We start from the raw sequence: 14,886 nt of genomic DNA on the forward strand, positions 1-14,886 counted from the left end.
GGCAATAACATTCATGATTATTGTTTTGTTGTATATTAATTAGGTAATAAATGGTAATGGTTTATGCAAATGATGGTACTTATTATTTATTTTCAAGAAAGAAACTGTTTTTATAGTTCTTTTCTGGCTTTGCAAGTTTTTCAGTGTTCTTAAATAATGGTATCTTGTGGACTCTTTGCCTGACACATAATTATAGTTTAATTCTCATCTCAGGGACCCCAAACCAGGTACACTCTCTCATTGACATGGACATGTCAAAAGATAAATTCTAAAAATCAAAGTCCTTAGGAAAATTGGTTCCAATAATTCTACTGATCCTTTATGATTTAGGGCTGTTGATTATCATGCAAATGTCTTTTTTTGCTTCCAGAACATCTTAAAGTAATTAAAATGGTTTGCCTTTAAGACCAGTTTTGTGATCCACAGGTGTGATGTCATTTTTTGGGGGGAGATTTAAAGGAGGGCTGGCCCTCCTGTCCCCTGCAATGCTACCCCCCATTTGCTGAAATTATTTTCTTCAAAGCACTGCATTTCCTGAGCTCAACGACAGGTAACACTTTGACATCATTCTCACATCTCCAAGAACAGCTGAGTATGAAGATCTTTTTTGTTTTTTTAATATTTTTTAAGACATTGATGGGCCTTTATTTTGTTCATTTATTTATATGTGGTGCTGAGAATCGAACCCAGTGCCTCACACATGCTAGGCAAGCGATCTACCACTGAGCTACAGCCCCAGCTCCAAGTATGGAGATCTTTTAGGTGGTGAAAGTGTGCCCCTTATCCAGCCTTGAGGGAGCCATATGTTGGGGTACCCATGCCTGACTTTTTAGGACCCCAGAGTACAGGCTTCTACCAGTTCTGGAAAGTAGACAGAAAGAAATACAAATTGCTGCATTGTGTTGTTAGATGGTTGGATCAAGGTGATGCTGGGGGTGGGGGTGTTTTTTTTTTTTTTTTTTTAAACCTAGTGAGAGTAATTGGAGAGCTGAGTGTGAGGCCCTGCTGGCTTTGGTTCCAACCCTTTCTTCCCAGCTGCAGAAAGGGGACTCAGGGTCCCCTGCCAGGTCAGGGGTGTTGTTCATTTGCCATGATATTGTGAGGCTGTGGGTCCCATGCTTTCTTATTCACTATAGAACAAAAAGAAGAAAAATTGGTTGAAAGCCTAACACAGAGCCCCTCCTGACTGTGATTTTCTTATTTTCTATCTTTAGCTCCTCTTTCTTCTCTGCAGGTAATCCAAGGCTACTTTTCTCCCCCACCCTCTTCCTCCCCCGAGTTGTTATTTAAAGTCCAAGGGCTTCTGGATACCTCCTCTCTGCTTCTGAGCTGCAGGAAGGGCAGGCAGGGATCAGGGGACAGGTGCTTACTGTCATTCTTCCCGACAAGGTGGGGCAGCCTTTCTCCTCCAATGCCTCAGAGCTGGGGCTGATAAGCAGTTAGAGTCAAGTGTTTCTGGCCAGAATGGCTCCTCATTCTCCCTGGGGTGAAACACAGGTGCCCAGGGTGGGCAGCAAACAGAGGAGGCAAGGGGAGGGGAAATCTGCTGGAGATTGCACTCATCAATTAATTAATATTATACAGAACCAAGGGGAGGGGGAGCTTTGAACTTGATATGCAAACTTATGCGAAATCATATGTAGATTATCCTGGATTCAGAATGGAGAGTTCTGGAGGTCTGGTGTTTTCTTAAATAGGAATTCAGTACTTCTGAATCACACTGAACAGGGAGTGGAAATTATTTTGAATTAAACAGTGAAGTCCTTCCTCATTCAAGTTCATGATAATACCCGCCCCCACACCCTTATTTACAATTTGGGGAATATAAGTAAGATCTTTATAATCTATCTGTATAGCTGTATCACTCTGTTCTCTAGAAACTTTGATCTGGAGAGTTCCAACTGACCTCTTGGCCATTACCAATTAAATTGGTGCATGGGATACTTGCATTTCCATTTCTTAGTTTTACTAAAATCTTTACAAAGTAGTGAACAGCCAAGCCCTATGTCACGGAGGGATGGGTTTCAGAACTAGACCCTGAATTTGAATCCTGGCCTTGGGCAACATTACATAACTTAATGAGCCTTAGTGTTCTCTTCTGCAAAGTAGAGGCAAAAATATCAACCCCATTAGGATTTTTACTGGTATTCTGTGAGATACTGTATTTGAAGCACATAGCATGTTGTGGGATGTATGGTAAGCTCTGATTATTATCCAAATCTGATGCAAATTTTAAGGCCCAGTTTGAATCCCATTTCCTTCTTGAAAGTTTTCATTTCCACCACAGCTTGAAGTAATCTCCACGTTCTCTTGAGGTATTAGCTGTATCTGGAAATTAAAAATGCATTGTTTCATGACTTGTCTTTTGTTGTTATTTTATTAATTAACCCTGTGTTGTTATTTAATTAACTCTCTGTATCTTTATTTCTTGTCTTCCCAATTTGACGTTAGGTCTTGGAGGATGGAAACTATGTCTTGGGTTCATAGCCTCCCATGATGTCTGTGATTCATCTTCACAACAAACCCTTGAACGTGTGTCTCTCCATAGATTAAGAATGAAGAAGACACGGCATCGAGCATGCCAAAGTCCTGGCCTAGACCCCAGCATGCGTCTCTTCTCACAAGGAGCTTATATTCCAACAGGAGCATAACCTCTATGTGTGCTTCTGCTCTTGTTTGCTAACTTGCAAACTATTTTAATGAGGAACAAGAAAGCCCAATGTTAGCCCACTGGTTCAAGCAGAAGTTAATAGCAGTAGGTATGAAACTCTTGGAAAAACAAAGAGGTGGAAAGTCTCCTTAATTGGAGCTTGCTCGGTAAAGAGCACAGGGGGAGCAGGACCTAACACCCCTTTGCTTCTCTCCATGATCTTATCAAGCCTCCATGAGCCAGTTGTGGCTCAGTCACAGCAACCATGCTTTAGGGTTGGAGCTCTGTCATTGCAGAATTCCTTCTTTTCCTGGGACTAAAGTAATGATTCCAATTATAAGGATCAGGATGCTATTTGTTGAGTGAAGCACCCTGATAACTTTGCTTGAGCCCTGGAGAAATCTTAGGGAACAACGTTTCGTAAAACGGTTTAGCATTTTAAAACTCTCCATTTAGGGGTACGCTTATTGCACAAGGCCTCTGATTTTTCTGTACAAGTTCCAACATGAGACCAGAAAATGTGAACCATTACAAGAGTTTCACATTTGACTTTTAGCAGTTGTCCTATCATATGCCAGATTTTCTTAGTAAAAGAATCTTCTTGGATCCTAGAATCTGTGACTTTATTCCTTTTATATGTTTTTAAAAAAGGTCTTAGTTGTTAATCCTTCAGTTATTACTTCTATGCAATTCATTCTCCCCCACTCCACATGTAGTAGGACATAAATTAATTTTTGTTGTACCTCTTTATATCTCTTACCCTTTATTCTTGTATTTTTCATCTTTCAGTGTCTTCATTCTCATTCTTCTGACCTTATTTTTTAAGCCACAATTTCTCAGGTGTGTCTCATCACCTGTTAATGCCATCCGTTGAATTCCTAATTTTGGTAATTGTGTGTTTTGGTCCTGGAATTCCAGTGTAATTCTTTCTTGTGGCAATTCATTGATGAAATTCCAAATCTTATAATTTAATTTTCTGAATGTATTTATAGTTATTTAAAGTACAGTTTGGATTACTACGGATTTTCGGTAGATTTGCTTCTATTTTTATTCACTTGAATTTTGATTGTATTTCTTTGTCTGGTTACTTTTGATTATATGCTCGGTGTTCTTTATTAAAAACTGCAAAGATGATTTGAGTTCTGGTTCATGCTTACTCCAGAAAGCATTAACTTTTTCTTTAAGTAGCAGTAAAACTAAGGGTAGATAACCTTAATCCAATCAGTGATTAAGTTGATTTGGACTTCATGTATATATATATATATTTTTTTTTTTTTTGGTGAGGACTGGCCTATTTCTTTCTTTCTCTCTCTCTCTCTTCAAAAAAAGAAAGAGAGAGAGAGAGAGAGAGAGAGAGAATTTTTTAATATTTATTTTTTAGTTTTCGGCGGACACAACATCTTTGTACGTGGTGCTGAGGATCGAACCTGGGCCGCACACATGCCAGGCGAGCGCGCTACCGCCTGAGCCACATCCCCAGCCCTGGCCTATTTCTTAATTATTTTTGTATTTACCAGAGCCCCTCTATGTTAGTTGGCTATTTTAGTCCATTTTGTGTTGCTATAACAAAACATCAGAGACTGAGTACTTAATAAAGAAAAGTTTGTTTAGCTCATGATTCTAGATTTCAAGAGCTGGTATCTGCTCAGCTTTGGTGAGGGCCTTCTGGTGGACAGTGACACAATAAAAGGAGTGCATGCAGAAGAGTTCACATGGTGAGTCAAGAAGGAAGAGACTAGAAAGGAGACAAGCTTTCTCTTTTGTAAACTCATTTTGCAGAACTAATCCACTCCTGAAAGGCAGCATCCATTCATGAGGTTGGAGGTCCGTGACCTAATCACCTCCTAAGAGTCCCACCTCAACACTGCCACACTGGGCACCAAGCTTCTGGCACACGAGCCAATGACCACATCCAAATAATGCATGGGCCTCGAAATCAAACTTTGATCTTTCAACCCATGGCATTCTGGATTGTTCTGCTTACCTTCTTGACCTACCAACTTTCTTTACTTTCAGAACTAGCAATAGACTCAAAGGAACAAGTGACCATAAGATACCAGGATCATGCTTTCATTTCCCTTTTCCAGATCTTGGTCCCTTAAGAACTGTCAAATAATTTTTATAAACCCGTCTTGCAGGACTGATCCACTCCTGTAAGGCAGCATCCATTCTTGAGGTTGTTTGTCATGAGTGGTCAAACAGATTTTTGTTTGAACAAGCTTCTGTTCAGTTTTTCTGATTCATCTTTGTAGAAATGTTGGTCTTAAACAACTCAGTTTGCCATTGCTGGTATTGGAACTCTAGTAGACATAAACTGTTATCTCATAAAGAAAGCATTACTATTTTTATTATTTTCCTCTCTTTATTGGCGAGGAGAGTGCTAGAGGAAGTCAGGTACGTGGTGAAGGTCATTTGATGAAGAAGCCAAGGTGCTGGGAATTGAACCTGGGAGGTGGGACGACTTGAGTGCCTCCTTCTTAAACCTCTTTAAAATATATTACCTCTGTATCTTCCAATTAGCAGTTTATTTGTATTTATGTCCCCTGCTTTATTTTATATTTTACTTTGTCTCTTTATCAATATCATATCCACGATGCCTAATTTATGTATATCTTTTGGGATTATACTGATGCCAGATAAAATTTTAGTCATCAGATTCCTATCTTAAAAAAAAAAAATCTTGTTCTTTTCCTACTTTCCCTTCCTCCCTCCCTCCCTCCCTCTCTTTTCTTTCTTCCTTCCAATATTTATTAGTTTCAATTCTGGAGGTATAAATCAGCTATGTCTAGTTTGGGGTGGGAGTAATTTTACCAGGAATAGAAACTGGTTCAAGCCTCCATCTCGGCCACTGCTGAAAGATCTGGAGCTCTCTCTGGCATTCCTGCAGATTCCTGAGGGTTTTGTTCCTGTTCTTGCCTCTCTGATTTCCTGTTCCTGCTGAAATTCTTGCTTTAATGCATGTCTTGCCCCCTTTATCTCATTTTTCTGTCCTATATCCTCTTGAAGATTTCAGGCAGTCCCTGTTCTTTTCACAAAGTTTCTCCAACCCAAGGCTCTTGCCTCTAGCAGATGTTACCAAGGTTTAGGATCACATTGCAAATTACAGTGGATGTTTTATTGAAGTTATACCCCTCCTTGGTCCTTTCCATCATGGGAATTTCTCTCTAACTTTCCTCCCTACATCCCTAGACTCCCTCCTTCAGTTGGGGCTCCCATCTCTGTCTCGACTTTTTTCTCCAAATCTCATCCTTCAGTTACCAGTGAGCAGCCACCAATAAACTACCCAAGTCTTATAATTTTCTTAGCTAATTTGTCTAAGCCATTTCCAGGGGCCATTTTCTTCCAAAATAAAACATTTTGATACCTTTTTTTCTCACCAAAAAGAGTTTTCTCTCTAAGAGAAATCCCTGTCTGCCTTCTAAGTTTTCTGGCTCAAAAATGTACTTTGCTTATAAAAATAACAATTCTCTTCCTTCCTGTTACATCATCTGTATGAGACTCATATCCATGCTCTTTTTATTTTATTTTCTGTTGGCCTCTGAAAATAATATGACAAATAGTATAAGCTTTCTATATCCACTCAGTTGGTATTTAGTCCTTATTTGTACCTTATTGCATCTTTCTTTTAAAAATCAAATGAGCTGTTCTGCTCATTTGGATCAATGAACAAAATCACTTTTATCTAATATTGTGTTGAAATCTACAGTATCCATCCTAAAGATGACTCCAAAATGAATTGAAAAAACCAGGTTAAAGCCCTTTTCATTCATTTGCAGCCCTACATTTATGTTTCCCAAGTGTGGAAGAAACTTCAGGGCAAAATAAAACAACGTTATGAGGTTATACACCCACACAGAGTCAAGAGCACAGGACACAGCACTGATTTACCTCTGGATCCACTGGGTGTTCAGTTCATCTGGATTTATACTAGATGGAGCACCTGGCATCCATTCTCTCTCTGGTCTCCTGGTTTGCTTCCTTCCACCAGTCTCACATTTCCTGCATCCCAGAAACCCTAACCCTAACCCTAACCCTGGTTTACCAGGTGAGGTTAGGGTCTCCTGGATATTGTTCCTAGCTCCATCCTGATGGCTGTGGTTCTGCAGAGTCTACTAGGAGGAGGAGAAAGTACCAAGTCAATGAAGGGGCAGAGAACCTCCTCCAGACCTGCATTCATGCATGAACCACGTGGGTTTGCAGATGGGTGGTAGTGGGCTTGAGGGAAGAGGTGATATGAGCCGAGATCTCGCTTTCGAAAGATTTTGTCTATAGGAGGAGCTCCTGGTCTGGTATTTATCAAGAACATTTGTTTTGGGGCTAATGCTGGAGTAGACATCCTGTTCATTTGTTGGGGTGTTTGCATTCATCAAACTGTGATTTTTGTAACATCCTAACACATTTCCCCTCTCTTCTGGTAATTACTGTGTTGGGTCCTAATTTTGCTTCTTGTCCAGACTGGCTTTTCCCCTTGGGCAGTGTCTATTTGCTGTAATTGGATGATGCCACACAACCCAGTGCCATTGCCAGATTTCATTATGACTTGGCGTCTTCAGTATTAATTTCCCCACTTCGGGGCTGTTTCGAAGCAAGTGAGGCCAATTTCCTTTTCAATAGCGCAAATCTGGAGGCCCAATTTGAGCTGGGAGCTAAGTGGCTGCATTTGTGCAGCTCTGATTGACTGACAGTGTTCTCTTTGTTTGATTTTTTTTTTTTTTTTAATGAGAGCTTGATCTTGAGAGGCAGCTGGCACTCAATGGAAGCCAGAGGACCCATCCTTGGAAATCCCAGGAAAATATTTGAGCAGCTGGTTTTATCCAGAATTATTTTTTTTAAGTCAAATTGTTGGGAAATGAGACCCATGGGCCTGTAGTTCTCAGCATGAGGGTTGCTTCTGTGCAGTTCCGACCCAAGCCAACCTTGGAGGCTCTTAAGGTCTGGCCACCAGGGAAATCTGGAGTCAGAAGGATTTAGGGTGGTTTGGGCAGATTTACCAGAAAAAATACAAGATGCCAGTCAAATTTGAAATCCAAATAAACAACAAATAGTTTTTAGTGTAAGTAAGTCTCATGCAACTTTTGCCAAATATTTGATAACATAAGTTATCCTTTACAATTTCTGGGACATACTTATGCCAAAACATTATTCATTGTTCATTTGAAGTTCAAATTTAACTTGGTGTCCTATATTTGTATTTGCTAAATCTGACAACCTTTGATATGTCTAAAAAAAGACATGTGCTATTGTGGTTACTCTAGAAAGCTAAGAAGATGAAAGAATCAAATCCAAACACAAGGAGGAAAGAAGGATAAAATAAACTATTTTAAAAAGAGGAGCACACCAATGGAAAACTTATTTAATTGGCAAAAAAATAAAAAATAAAAACATCTCTCAGGGGAACCAACTTTACTAGCATAGACTCCTGAGCAACAGAAAAATGAGAGTTTCTTAAAGACTCATATCCCCATTAGACATTGGTGATACTAAGAAGCAAGAGTGGATTAAGTATCTCTGACTTGGTAATACGGAGACTAGTGATTTTCAAATTTGAGTGTGCATCACATCTACCTGGAATTCTTGCTAAAACACCCTTGCTTAGCTGGTGGTATATCTTTGTAAAGTGCTTGCCTACCATGCATGAGGCCCTGGATTCAATCTCTAGAATCAACCCTCACCCCCAACAACAAAACTCACAAATTGCTAGTTGCACACTTAGTTTTTCTGACTTAGTAGTTCCGAGGTGATGCTGGGGACCACACTTTGGGCATCAATAATTTCACCTGATGCTATCCAAGAGGGTGGCCATTAGCACTTGAAATACAGGTGGTCTGGAATGAGATGTGTTGTAAGTATGAATAAGCACTGGAGTTTGAAGATTTAGTACAAAAGGAGAATGTACAGTATCTCATTAGTAATTTAAAAATATTGATTACAGGTAGAATGTGGAAATGACATACTGAGTTAAATAAAATATTTTAAAAATTATTTTCATCTCTCTTTAAGGAAATATGGTTACTAGAAAATATAAAATTACATATAGGTTCACATTTGTAATTGCTGGTATCCAATGAAGTGGGTACATATTATATTTCTATTGGATAGTACTTTAGACCAAATGGGTCTTCTTTTGGGCATAAGTGAATTGAGAGGAAAATATGTAAAATCTTGGATTTTTGTGATACAGTCGTGAATTTAGAATCCCTTCCAAGAGTTACCAAATTCTTTCACTCATGTGTGTCTTTTGGAACTTTCAAAATGTTTCAGTGTCCTGGTGCTGGATAAAATTAAGATTTGGGATGAGCCCTGGGGTGGGAACAACCCCTGAGCGGGAGGCACAGAAGTGACCAGCTGTTGGTTCTGCTCAGGGGCCTCTGCTCTATCTGCAAAGAGGAGATGGTCACAATCAGAAAGGTGACCTCTTCTGTTCCTACAACTGCCTGCTTTCCCTGTTTTGGCAGCTTGCCAGGGTGCAAGGAGAGCTGGCAATGGTGCCATCTATAAATATCCACGGGATGCATAGCCTCAAAGAGGCCCCTTTCCCTCCCTTTTCTCTGTAGTCAAAACTCAGCAAGGAGCCTGGGTCCAGGTCTGGGTTCACTGCTAATAAGAACATGCAGAACTTGGACAAGGTTAGAAGAAAGCCCTAGAGAGGGTTCACGCATCAGAAAATTGAATTTTGGACACAAGGCCAGCCTCAGACTATTTCCTCTGGAGAAGAAAAGGCTTCAAGTACCTGAAAGGTTACTTTACAGAGGGTTGTGGATAATTGTTCTGCTTCCACCAAGAATAAAGCTGGTAGAAAAACATTTAAACTGCTACATAGGGAATTTGGTTTTCAGGCAAAGGATAATTTCCTGATGCTGAACATTGCTTCTCATCGGGAGACTCTCTTTCATTGTTTACCCAGCCTCTTCCCTCAAATTTTCTTGCTCAGACCGAGTGACGTTCCCTAGTGATGGGATTGGGCATTATGTCATGAGAGGTGGGGAAGGATCAGGGTATTCTGGTGAGGGAAGAGAGGCACCAAAGCACATCTCTCTGTACCTATGAGGCTAGACTATTGGTCTTTGCCCAATTCTTGGTTTCCAACCTGTATAATTTTCTTTCTTGCAGTTAATTTTAGTTACCCATATTTTTTTTTAGTTTAAAACATCAAGTTAGCTTACGCAGAAAAGGAATTTATTAGACATTTGAAAGCAGTGATAGGCTGGAGTCATCTTATATTGGCTTCTGGTAGGCAAATATTATGGTTTGGATGGGAGGTGTCCCCCAAAAGCTCACAGGTGAGACAATGCAAGAAGGTTCAGAGGAGACATGATTGAATTGTGAGAGTCTTAACCCAATGAGTAGTTAATCCCCTGATAGGGCTTAACTAAGTGGTAACTGAAGTGGTGGGGTGTGGCTGGAGGAGGTGGGAATTGGGGGTGTGGCTTTGGGGTACATATCTGTATCTGGAGAGTGGAGTGAATTTCTCTGCTTTCTGATCATGACGTGAGCTGCTTCTCTCTGCTACACTCTTCTGCCTCACCTTGAGCCCCAAGAAATGCAGCCTGTTGATGAATGGAGACCTCTGATACTGTGAGCCCCTAAATAAACCTTTTCCTCCTCTAAAATTGTCCCTGTCAAATCTTTTTGTCACAGCAGTGAAAAAGCTGACTAAAACAGCAATTATTAAATTTCTGGGAACTTTGTGGACTAAAGGATGCTGTGTTAGTAGTTTGAATTTTTTTATGGTAGCATTTGCATCATGGAAATGGGTGTGCTCTATGATTTGGTCCCTGCCCCATCCTTCCCCTGGAGATCCTGTTGTTAAGTGTCACTCTCTGCACATACATGTTAGGTAGCGTAGCAAGTGTGCTCTATGCTCATCCCGTCTCCTGGACACCTCAGATTTTAGCTATGATGGTAGTAGCTGGTTTCCCTATGTGGATTGCCTCGTACCCCAAGTGCCCTTTGTCTCTATCCTCTTAGGCCTTCTCCTGAAGTTTTCCTAGCTCTTACATAGGGTAACCTAAAGTATTGGGGAGTTGATGCAAATCTCAACAAATCGGAGCACAGATGCTCACACACTTATCCTGTGGAGGGAGAACCCTGATTTCATCCTGCAAGATTCCTCAGTGGCTCCCAGTAGGGGACTGTACTTATTGACTCCTGCTGCCCTGTCTTTCCCTCCCCTTTCCTTCATTCCTTATTTGGGGATCACCAAATCAACTGCCTGTGCCCATATCTGGCCTTGGGTTCAGACCAGCCCTCACACCTGGAAATGATGCTTTGAGTCATCTAAAAAACTGGGTCCTTTGTGGCATCGCTGCTGCCTCCATACAGCTACAGTGTCACCACTAATCCTGGGCACTAGTGATGACCTTTAGACCCTCTGCCATTGCCCTCTGGGAACCAGGCATGGTTGCTCTACTCTTTTTTTAAAAAAAATCTTTTAAAAATTAATTAATTTATTCTAATAGGCATACTTGACAGCAGATGCATTTTGATTCATTGTACACAATTGCAGCACAACTTTTCATTTCTCTGGTTGTACACAATGTACTGTTGTGCCATATGTCTAGTCATACATGTACCTAGGGTAATGATGTCTATCTCATTCCACCATCTTTCCTGCACCCATGCCCCCTCCCACGCCCCTCCCCTTGGTTGCTCTACTCTTGACAGATGCCTCTTTAAACCATTAACTTCTGATAAAGTGAAGGCGGATGTCTTATTGGGAGACCCTTTCTTGTTGGAAGGAACATTGGAAAGTGTTTCAGTCATTTACTGCTGTGTAATAAACCATCCCAAAATATACCCACATGTTGCCTACTGATGTTTTAGTCAACCATGGCCCATGTATATGACAAGTGTCCCATTAGATTATAATAGAGTTCAAAAATTCTTATCACCTAGTGATATCCTAGCTATAGTGACGTTATAGCCAATGCGTCACCTGTGTATTTGTGGTGATGCTGGCATAAACAACCCTACAGCTATGCCAGTTATATCATCTGCATACACAACACGTACAGTCATACAACTACACACACAATTATGTACAGAACAGAAAACTTGATAATAAATAACTGTTTATTGTACTACTTTTATGTTTTATTATGCTATACTTGTTATTTTAGCACTAAATCCTTCAATTTATATATAAAAAATATTTAGGTAAAACAGCATGTGTTGATATGATGGCAGAGCCTTGTACGGATTTTTTATCACGTCTCTTGACTGCATCAAGAGGCCACATCAAATAACTGACTTTATGTGATGTCTTCACAACAAAATCACCTCCAAGGGACTTCTCAGTACACAGCCCCTTTGTTGAGTGATGCATGACTCTATTTTAGTAGCTCATAATTAACGCATTAGCAGGCTGGGCTGGGCTTAGCTGGATGGTTTTTTTTTTTTTTTTTTTACTGTTCTCACCTGGGGTCACTCATATGGCTACACCATCTGGCCACTCAGCTGGGCCTGGATGGTCTGCAGTGGCCTCACTTTCACGGCTGGCAGTTGGTCTCTTCTGCATGGTCTTTCCTCCTCAAGGAGACTAGCCAGGGGGTCCTCACAGGGCCACACCATGTTCTGAGAAGGTGATAGAGGAAGCTGCAGAATCTCTTGAGTAATTGGTTTCCAAGCCCTCAGACGTTTTTTTTTTGTGCCCAGATTTAAGGGGAAGAGAGATTCCAACTCCCAAGGGGAGGAGTGGCAAGGTCACTGCCAGGGATGAGCAAATGGGGACAAAAGGGTCACAGTGGCTATTTTGTTAGCAATCGAGTAAGAAGATGGGATTCATAAGCTGGGGCATTCCCCAGATACGCATAAGGGGCTTGAAGGTGCTCGATGGGTCAAGAGAGTGATGCGTGTTCACTGTAACCTGCTTGTCCTGGGCAATGGCATCTCCCATTCTTATCCCCTAGGCCCTTTCTGACCAGGCTACTGACCTCCTATGAGGACCCTGTCCTGGTTCTAGCCTCTTAGTGGCACAGCTGACTTTGTGACCAATGTGACTCCGAGCAGAGGCATCATAGGTACGACAGGACTGAGGTCTGATGATGGGCTTCATTTTTGAACAAATAAAATGTGAATCCTTGCCAAGGCATTATTTAGAAGAAAGGCACTGATGCATACAAGCTTGTGCCCTTTGTCAGCATTCAATATTTCAAAACCAATTTGAACACCAACTATGTATTCTTAGAATCTGACCAAGGCCTGAACCAATGATTAATCATAGTTAACTGATTTTCCTCCAAGGAAAGTATGATTAGACAGGAAGAGGAGAGGAAACCAGGGAGATGGCATCTGGCGCTTACTGAGGGCCACTGTTCTGGTCCATCTAAGCATCTGCTCTGACCCCACCTCAACCTATGAGATGGGGAAACTGAGGCTCAGAAAATTTACGCAACTCGACCAAGATTCAGACAACTAATAATGACCGATTTCCACACATACTATGTTTTCTATTCAGATATAAAATGTTAGGGTCTGTCAAAGCTTTCTCTAAAGAGGTGGACTCCTACACTGGTTTGCTTGCTATTTAGAAGCTCATGCTCTGAAGTCAGAATGAGCCTGGTTTTCCAAATCCTGATTCTCTACATCAGGTTTCTTCATCTGTGAAATGGGGATAATAAAAGTAACTTTCTAGAATGTTATTAAGCACTTAACATGGTTTTTATAGCTAGTAAGTAACAGTAATGTCAATTACAATGAATAATAACTATTAGTGATTTCTTTTATATGTATTTTTTTAGTTGTAGGTGAACACAATACCTTTATTTTATTTTTATGTGGTGCTGAGGATCGAACTCAGCACCCCACACAGGCCAGGAGAGCGCTCTACCACTGAGCCCCAGCCCCAGCCCAGCAATTGCTTTTTATTACACAGTATATTTTATGTTCTATCTATATCATTTGGTCAAACTGAAAAAATACTGTAGATTTAATTTTGGGGGTAATTGTAAGTGCTGACTATGGTTCAGTTGTTGGAGTTCCTGCATAGAGAATCAGATTTGGTTATTAGGTACTTGAAATGAACTGTGGGGGAAAAAAAAAGCCTAAAGCACTGTTTTAGGTGTTTGATGATAAGTTTAGTAGAGATGTGATAATGATGGACTCGGATTAATTATGGGGTCCTTCAGTGGATTATCTAGTAGTGAATTTACAGATATATTTTCAGATCAGTCCACTGTTTGATTAACAGTTTGAACTTCAAGTTTACCTGTAGCAGCAGGAGAGATGGAACAGGTCAATTCTGAAGTGGCACTTGGAAAAATAAATATCTTGGGTCTTCTAGGACATGGAAGTTGCTTATCATTAAAACTGCAGAGAAAGGAGGAGGAGGGGCTGAACAACACTGACTTACGTTTATTTCTGTGTTTGCAAAACTCACACTGGGCTTTGTGTGAAACATTCTGCATAATCATAATTGCCAACATCTACTTAATACTTACGTGTTTCCAGGCAACATGCTAAGTACTTATATATGCAATCTTATTTATTCCTTGCATTAAACCTATACCAGTAGGTACTATTAGTTCACTTATTTCTGTATACAAAGAAATTGAGGCTCAGAGAGGCTAAGTAACTTGCCCAAATTTACACAACTAGGAAAGTGACAGGATGGATATAGACCCAGGCATATTGACTGGAGATTGACTTACTCTTAGCCTAAACAAACTTGCCGACCAAAGCCCTTTATTGCTAATGATATTCCTATTGGTCGAGGATCTTGGAAAGGCACCCAGCATGTTATCAAGCATAGTTTAATTTCTAAGCTTACAAGTAACCCCTTGTTTTCTTGCTCTTAAGAGAGAGAGACTGGAAGCCAGACTCTCCTGTTGGATGTGAGCAAGGAGGCATCATACAAAGTGCAGGGCAGCTGGTCTTAGGCTGAAGCCAATGCTTTCAAAAGTAGAGCGTAGAGACAGGAAATTCCTGGGTCTTTGATAACATCCCTGGGTTGATCCCAGAGCCTGTTCTGCTTCTGGACTTTGGCTAATGTCATTCATTTCCTTGTTGACTGTGGCAGAGACAGCTAGTTGCTTCTCCAATATTGTTCTTTCCTTTCCTTACTATCCCAAACCTAATTTTGTTCAGGATGACAAGTGCCATTTAGAATCCCATGTTTCTCAGTCTCTTTTGGATGGGGTGGCCATGCAAAGGGGGTTCTGGCCAGTGAGGTACAAATAGAAATCCCTGCTGGGTTTCTTGGAAAATTGTGCTTTTCAGCTAATGGATCCTCCTTGACT

The sequence above is a fragment of the Marmota monax genome, unplaced genomic scaffold (assembly GCF_021218885.2).
Source record: "Marmota monax isolate L192 unplaced genomic scaffold, Marmota_monax_Labrador192_F-V1.1 WCK01_AAM20220418_F8-fsc00041, whole genome shotgun sequence".
NCBI lineage: Eukaryota > Metazoa > Chordata > Mammalia > Rodentia > Sciuridae > Marmota > Marmota monax.